The sequence below is a fragment of the Narcine bancroftii genome, chromosome 11 (assembly GCF_036971445.1).
Source record: "Narcine bancroftii isolate sNarBan1 chromosome 11, sNarBan1.hap1, whole genome shotgun sequence".
Lineage (NCBI taxonomy): Eukaryota > Metazoa > Chordata > Chondrichthyes > Torpediniformes > Narcinidae > Narcine > Narcine bancroftii.
This window is the reverse complement of record NC_091479.1, coordinates 74,427,433-74,436,738: the sequence shown is the minus strand read 5'-3', so window position 1 is coordinate 74,436,738 and position 9,306 is coordinate 74,427,433.

The following is a 9,306-nucleotide window of genomic DNA, read 5'->3' as shown; positions in this document are numbered from 1 at the left end:
CCTCAGCATGGCTATTTCCATAACTCAATTGCAATACTTTTATCATACTTCCTCTAACCATACTAAAAACTGTTTCTGTCTCATACCAAAGCTTCTATTGTGCCTTTTGCCTTCATTTTCATCTTCATCACAGCAGAGACCATATAATGACCTGACACTACACTCCAAGGGGTTTTTCTAAGGTTTTATTGTAAAATCCAAGTAGACAAAATAATGAGTCCAATCTTAAAGGTCAATTGTCAGTATCCAACTGATGCTTTCTCAATCATTGGATTACAACTTTTTCTCGACCCTTCTCCACGTTACAAAACTCTTTTGAGCTAACTCATCATTTCCACAAAAAGATATAAAAATTCTAACTTCATTTTAGTCTAACTCATCTTTTTTTCTAAATCCAGTATTATGGAATGATACCAATTAACCTTGTTGACAATTACACAACCAGATAAAAAGCTGGCAATATGCTCTAATTTCAGTCAGTGTCCAAACAAAGAGGCAATTAACATGCCAGTTCAAGAGAAAAAGAGAACAACTGACTGTGCAATACAACCAGATGGTTTCTCAACTCACTAGATGTGTCTGCAGCTAGAGCAAGATGTGGTGTCGGCTCTTATTTATCCACATTGCGTGGTGCTCTGAAGTAAAGGTTTCATTATTGTCATGTAATACTACATTTTCTTTTAAGAATATAACATATATGAAATTCATTAACTTTTGTCTATCGTAAGGAAGACAGAGAGTCACCACTTTCTCCAGTGCTCCTCACAGAAACCTACAGCACCTGGTGTTCCCAGGCAGATCCCCCTTCAAGTACTGACCAGTCCTGAGCCTGCTTAGCTTTCAGATCAGACAGCCTAGGAACACCAGGTAGCACTCTAGACCAGCAATGTCAAACAGGAAAGTACTGCCCCTACTGCTTGCCATGAGAATTTATATAATTTGCAATGACTGTAGTCCACACACCAGCCCAAGTTAACATGAAGTTGGCACAAGAAGGACTATTCACTTTTAACTCAAAACCAACTAAGGCAGTGTTTATAATAACCAGGAACTTAAGTCAAGCCAACCTCAAAAACCTTCCACTTAAGTTCCACAAGAACATCTGCTTCAGAGGTGCCAATATCGTTAGCCCACATTACACAACTATAAAGAATGCCTACTGTTCCATCCCATGCCCACACTTTAAAAGTCAGAAGCTTTTCATAAGCTTTTAGACAATGAAGCAGCCTGTGTTATCCCATATATGGCTGGAACAACATACAAGTCCCAGAGTGATCAGTGCCAGGAAAATATTCATCATAAGTTGATGCCAGCCACATACAGGTATAAAGTGATGAAGGTGGGTCCGGTGGTGAAGTCATTCCATGATGGTCTGATGATACAGCTAATATCCGATGCTGCTGCTCTGAGTTGATAAAAGATAGTCTGTGTTCAACGATTCAGCATTCAACCTTGATGAATATACCACCACCCCATCATCAACCTCATCTGTAAGTGTATAAAAGGCTGGGAAATGAATAAAGGTATTCTCATTTCAGAACCCATGATAACCGTGAAGTCAACTCTCTGCTGAAGGCAAGGTTAGAAAAATTCAAGCCAGGAGACCCAGCACTTCACATGAAATTTGCATCCTATCTTTAGATGGCCATCAGGGAAACCAAGAGCACTACTGTATCAGGTTTTACATCCAGGAGAACATCATCATCACATCATGGACAGAGTCCCGGGACATGAATTGAGCCTGCAAGGATTATTTCTCCCTGCAACAGGCTGTAGTTCCCACCTGGTTCAAGAATACCTCAATTATACCAGCATCAAACAAATGCACAGGAAAAAAAAACGCTGGATGAATTCAGCCAGTCTCACAGGATCCATAGGAAGTAAAAATAGATTACCGACATTTTGGGCCTGATCGCTTCAAGGAATAAACAAAACAGGAAGGATTTGGGATAAAACCTGGAGAGAGAAAGGGGGAAGAATGAGAGTGGGAGGAGTCCAGACCAAAAGGATGATGAGGAAGGGTGAAAATTTATCTTGGCTCTGTGAAAGGAGACAGAGCGAAAAGGAAAGAGAGACAGAGACGGAGTGGGAAAAAGGTGGTAGAAGAGGAGGTGAGGTTTAATGGAAACCAAGGAAGTTGATGTTAAATGCCATCACGTTGGAGGGTGACCAGACAGAAGATGAGGTGTTGTTCCCCCAATTCATGGGTGCTCTCAGTCTGGCAGTACATGAGACCATGGAGAGACATGTCAGCTGGGGAATAGGCCAAGTACTGTTCCAATCCAATTGATATTACAGTTATAGACAGAATATCAAATCATGATAACAATGTAAAACAGAAAGATGGTTGAAAGTCTGGTTTCAAGATAACTTTTCTCACTTCAAAAAGAGTGCTCCAAGGATTATTGGCTTCAGGAGAGAGTGGTAGAGACTACAGCCCTAAAATCAAGAGTACATGGCTTCAAGTTTTTTTGGAGTAAACATTTCCAATGATTGGACCTGACCAAGAGAGCTGGCTGAAGGGGTGGGAGTGGGGATGGGAATTTATTTTTGAAAATTTAATTCTTAATTATTTTATATATTATATAAATGTTGTTATTGTCTGTATTTTGTATGATTAACAATAATTTTTCAAATAAATAAAGTATGAAAAAAATGTTGGGTTTTTCCTCCTTTACCTTTTGTCAGTGAGGTGGGCTCTGCGGTCTTCTTCAAAGGAGGTTGCTGCCCGCCAAACTGTGAGGCACCAAGATGCATGGTTTGAGGCGATATCAGCCCACTGGCGGTGGTCAATGTGGCAGGCACCAAGAGATTTCTTTAGGCAGTCCTTGTACCTTTTCTTTGGTGCACCTCTGTCACGGTGGCCAGTGGAGAGCTCGCCATATAACACGATCTTGGGAAGGCGATGGTCCTCCATTCTGGAGACGTGACCCATCCAGCGCAGCTGGATCTTCAGCAGCGTGGACTCGATGCTGTCGACCTCTGCCATCTCGAGTACCTCGACGTTTGGGGTGTGAGCGCTCCAATGGATGTTGAGGATGGAGCGGAGACAACGCTGGTGGAAGCATTCTTGTGTCTTGGTGTGAGCTTGCAGGCGCCTCAGATTGAAGAGACTGCCATCCGTGCAGTACCGGATGTAAACAGCGTCTTCACTGTTGAGGTCTTTCATGGCTTGGTTCAGCATCATGCTGAAGAAGATTGAAAAGAGGGTTGGTGCGAGAACACAGCCTTGCTTCACGCCATTGTTAATGGAGAAGGGTTCAGAGAGCTCATTGCTGTATCTGACCCGACCTTGTTGGTTTTCGTGCAGTTGGATAATCATGTTGAGGAACTTTGGGGGACATCTGATGCGCTCTAGTATTTGCCAAAGCCCTTTCCTGCTCACGGTGTTGAAGGCTTTGGTGAGGTCAACAAAGGTGATGTAGAGTCCTTTGTTTTGTTCTCTGCACTTTTCTTGGAGCTGTCTGAGGGCAAAGACCATGTCAGTAGTTCCTCTGTTTGCGTGAAAGCCGCACTGTGATTCTGGGAGAATATTCTCGACGACACTAGGTATTATTCTATTTAGTAGAATCCTAGCGAAGATTTTGCCTGCAATGGAGAGCAGCGTGATTCCCCTGTAGTTTGAGCAGTTTGTATCATCTTTCCATGTACTTGCTATACATTTTTGAGCTACGGACAATGCTAAATATACAAATGCAATTTGAAATTTATCCAACCCCAATCCCTTAAAAGGAATCACATAACCCAATAAAACAATGGATGGATCTAATGGTAACTTAAACTTATACAATTTTTTCAAAATTAACTTCTTCCCAAAATGGTTGTACATACAAAAGTTCCAACACACGTACCACATCTAAAACAGGAATCTGAATTACTAAGCCACATTTTTTCCAATTTCTCAGGAGTTAAATATAACTGATGCAAAAAATTGTAATTAGCCATTCCATATTGTACATTCGTCAATATAGTAACACTATCATAACACGTATCCGTCCAATTTTCTTCAGGAAAAGCAAAAGTTAAGTCATTTTCCCATTTAAGCTTAGATTTATCCCATTCTAGCTTATCCATATTATCTTGTAGTACTTGATACTTAACAGAAATACAGCCCTTTTTTGGAATAGAAGAAATCAAAGACTCGAATTCCGACAATACAGGTAAAATCATCTCTCTACCATACATATATTTTACCAATGATCGAAGTTGATAGTAAACAAAGAATTTTCCGCGATATCAAAATGTTTTTTCAATTGATTAAAAGAAATTGTCTTTCTACAAAGCAATCCTATAATGTTTTTATACCTTTAAAATCTCAATTCTTTAAATGACTATTAGATAATGAAAAAGGAATATGCTGATTATTATATAATGGTGTTAAAATAGATAATTTACTTTTTGATCCTATAATCTTATTCTTTTTGTCCATAACATCAATAAATGTCTTAATATTGGCATATTATACTCCTGTAATAAATTTATATTCCAGCAAAATATAAATTGATGTATTGCAGTTTCAGAAATACATGCCATCTCAACTTTAGCCCAATTTGGAGCCCGATCCAAATCCATCAAACCACTAATAAATTTAAGTTGGGCTGCTTCATAATAATTCTGAAAGTGAGGTCATTGTAATCCACCTAATGCACATTTCCAGGTAAGTTTATTTAATGCTACCCTTGGTAGTTTACCTTTCCATAAAAATTCCCTAGTGGCTTTATTTAAGCCCTGAAAAAAGTTATTTATAAGAAAACATAGTATTGATTGAAACAAATATTGAATACGTGGAAAAATATTCATTTTAATACAATTAACCCAGCCAATTAAAGTTAATGGAAGGTCCTTCAACTTAATTAAATCTGCTTTAATCTTTTTCAATAATGGAACATAATTTAATTTATATAAAGATTGATACTCAGTATTCACAATTATTCCTAAATATTTAATTTTATCCGACCATTTCAAATTAGTAATATTTTTAAAAACTGAATAATCTCCTTCACCAACTGGCAAAATTTCACTTTTATCCCAATTAACTTTATATCCAGATAATGATCCGTTCTGTAATAAACATTCCTGTAAGTGTGGCAAGGATTGTTCTGGGTTGTTTAATGTATCTAAACAGTCTGCAAATAAATTAATCTTATACTCTTCATCCAGAACTCTCATCCCTTGTATCTGTTCATTTTGCCTTATTAATTGAGCTAATGGTTCAATGGCCAATGCAAACATGGCTGGTGATGATGGACAACCTTGTCGGGTAGAATGTGTCAATTTAAATGATGACAAAACTTGTTCATTTGTCACCACCCTAGCAGTCGGGTTTGTATATAAAGCTTTAACCCAACCAATAAAAAAAAGGCCAAATTTAAACTTTTCCAAAACCTTAAATAAAAAATCCCATTCGACTCTATCAAAAACTTTTTCCGCATCAAGTGCAACCACCATTGGATGGTTGGGTTGCTGCCGATATGCATTGACCAAGCTAATTAATCGAAGAATATTATCTGAAGCATGTCTATTTTTAATTAAACCCATTTAGTCTACATGTATCAACTTAGACAAATATTTAGCAAGTCGATTTGCTAACATTTTAGCTATTATTTGATAGTCCACATTCAATAAAGAAATAGGTCTATACGAAGACACCTTTAATGGATCTCTATCTTTCTTTGGAATTAAAGCACTAGAACAAGATTCTGGTAACTCAATGTTCAGTCACTTGTTGTAGTACCTCCCCAAACACCAAAAGTAAATCCTCAAAAAAACTTTATAAAATTCCACCAAAAACCCATCATCACCTGGTGACTTACCATTAGCATTTCCAACATAGCAGTCTTAATTTCTAGATCTGTAAACGGAGCTTCCAAATCTATAATGCTGATAACGTTAATGTAGATAAAAAAGAATCAATAGATCCATTATCCCGTCTCCCCTCAGAAGTATATAACTTTTTATAAGATGAATAAAACTGGTCATTGATTTCCTGAGGTTTATAGGTAACTTGAATTCTTTTTAACAGCATTAATAACCCTTGAGGTCTGTTCCTTCTTTAACTGCCATGCAAGTACTTTGTGTGCCTTCTCACCCAACTCATAATATCGTTGCTTAGACCGATTAAGTAAACATTCAAAATGATAAATCTGTAACTTATTATATCGCAGTTTCAATTTAGTTAAAGCTATTTTCTGATCTTATGTCACTCTTCTGAAATTTCTTCTCCAGTTCATCAATTTGCTTTTCTAATTTAAGTCTTTCAGCCATATATCCTTTCTTAACTTTAGTAGTATAACTAATTTTTTGCCCTCTTAAATAAGCTTTTAATGCATCCCATAATACAAAATGACTTTTAACTGAATTTGCATTTTCAATTAAGAAAAAAAATCAATCTGTTCTTTAACAAAAGTAACAAACTCAGGTTTTTTCAACAACATTGTATTAAATCTCCATCTATAGGATGAATGTACTACCTCTGAACTTGCATAAGAATAAAATAATAAAGAATGATCTGATATAACTCTACTCTTATATTCTGTCTGCAATACCTTTCCTTGTAAATGTACCAAAATTAAAAAAAATCTAGTCTGGAAAAGGAATCATGTCGAGAAGAATGAAAAGAAAAATCTTTCTCTATATGATTAATCCTTCTCCAAATATCTACCAAATTTAAATCTTTAATTAAACCCCCAATTTGTATCGCCATCTTTGATTTTCTAATACATTTTGGGGATTTATCCATCAAAGGATCCAAAACACAATTAAAATCCCCCCCCAGCTAAAATATTTTCATTAGCTTGACTTAATAACAAAAAAGCATCTGAAATAAAACACTCCATCTACATTAGGTTCATAGATATTAAGTAAAGTCCAAAGTTCATTAAAGATTTTACAGTCCACTTTTAAAACCCTCCCAGCATTCCCCTCTACATTATGTCACTCAAAAGATAAATTCTTATGAACTAAAATCGCTCGTCTTTTGCCTTAGAATTAAATGAAGTAAAAAAAAACACATGGTCAACCCAATCTCTCTTCAATTTCAAATGCTCTTTTTCGGTCAAATGGGTTTCTAGTAAAAAAGCATATCAATTTTCATTTTTTTTAATACAAGCGAAATTGGATTATTTAATCCCTGAACATTAAAAGTTGCAAATTTCAAACTAGACATTTTAACAAACAATATAATCACTTAATACAAAAAAAATCACCCTCCTACTAATAAATGAAATCCACTCTCCCTCCCCTAATATTATAGAAAAAGTTTATATAAAAAGGAATACAATTTATTCCCCCCAAAAAAGAAAAAAAAGCCACCCAAAGGTAGTAACTCCCTAAAAAACTGGGTGTGGTAAACCCCACCAGTGGCAGATGACCATCAAAGATATCAGTGCCATCCACCTCCCTCCCCCAGCCAGAAATACAATATATATAATGTAATTCAATGTGATAGAAATATTCAGCCCAGCAACTTGTCTCAATGACTGGTTCGAATCTTCAACATCAACAAGACTGTGTGTCAAAACCTCCTTCTTTCCATCTTTCCCATTCTTTCCATTCTGTCCATTTCCATTGGCCCTTCTTTTAGGCGACGATAGCGAGACTCTTCCCTGACCACATAGATCCATTAACCAATGCATCATGATCATTCTCAAAAAATTGAGATTGATAATTGCCATAAAAAACCTTCAACACAGCAGGGTATCGAAAAGCAAATTTATATTCTTTCCGCCACAACACATCTTTGGCCAAATTGAACTCCCGTCGACTTCAATTAATCGATCTTTTTCAATAAATCTCTCTTCTGAATTCCCCAATCCATGAATGAATCTTTCACTTTCTCTATTTTATCCTTATTATGTACAATTTGTTCTTTACATTCAGAGAAAGCTGTCTCAAGTTTTTTTTAAATTTCCTGTACTACATCCACTGAAGTAAGGCATTTATTAACATCTCTCTTAAGTATGGATATATCTTCAGACATATTAAACATTGTAGTTTGCATTTGGCGAGACATATTATCCAGGCAATCCCTTCCAAAACAGTAAAAAGAGTTCAGTCCAGATTCCAGTACCACATCTTGGGTCCCACCTTCTATAAACTCCTCTTCCAGTTGTTCCTGTGAACTGGCTGTTAAAGGTAAGTCTTCTTCTTGTTCCACCGTTGTCAAGCCTTTTCCCGTGCAGCTGCAGGTCTGCACACCTGACGGCACCACGACCACATCAGGGCGCTGCCGCTCTGGCCCCCCGGCCCCCTTCCCCCGCAGCCCACACACGCTCCAGTAAGTCACGGACCCTGGAGGCACTGTGCATGCCCAGCATGGCCATGGGCCGCACAGGGGCGATCTCAATGCCCTCCTGCACGTCCCTGCCTCCCCCGACAGCAGCGCGGACTCAAGGACTCTTTGTTCAATCAGAGACTCTTTGTTTGCAGAGACAAGACTGGCGCCGGCATAATATTCAACCTATCCAGAGTTCTCAGTGGCTTGGAAGTTCCTACGCAACTCCGTGGTTCCAGCTGGACAGGTAGGCCTCAATTCTTCAGCACTTTTAAAAAGTATTTTTTTCTGTAGTTGAGTCTTAGGTTTTTTATTAGCCGCCATTATAGACAAATAATGTACTTAGAAGTAGAAATAAAACATTTATATACTTAAAGTTTAAAAACTGATGTTTAAAAAATCTGGCAGCAAAGGAGTAGAACTGCACGTCTGTCCTCTACGCCATCTTGCTTTGCCCCCGCCCCACATTAATTGTTATTGCTCTGGTATTTAACCACAAGCAACCCTTGGGAGATTGCATTATCAAGCTTTATCATATAGGCACAAGGTGTCCCTCGTGGTAATTCAATCTCCAAACACCTTTTTCTCAAGTTTCTTCTGTAAAACTTTCAACGCAGATGTGCACTGTTGGGTACTCAATTATTTCTTCGATCATGCCCTCAGAAAACACATGGTGTTTTTGGATGTGATTGTGGTCTCCAGTCTTTGAACTTTTCTTCATTTCTTTGGTACTCCATCAGGCCCCTAAAATAACTACTTTAATAAAATTAACAAGTGCAACTGGTTTAATGAGGTAAATATTGTCATTTATTTATCTTTTGATTTTCCTTCTACACTCATACAAACAAGTTTCAAAATAAGAGCACTTGCTAAAAAGCTTGTCACTTTTCTGGCACCTTGAACAGAATTAATAGTAATATTTAGAGTAATCATTCTACTTCATAAAAATGACTTTACCAGTCTTAGAGAGATACAAGTGTGAAGATGCAATTTGGAGTCAAACCTGAAGGCAGAGTGCATAGGATTCTTAACTG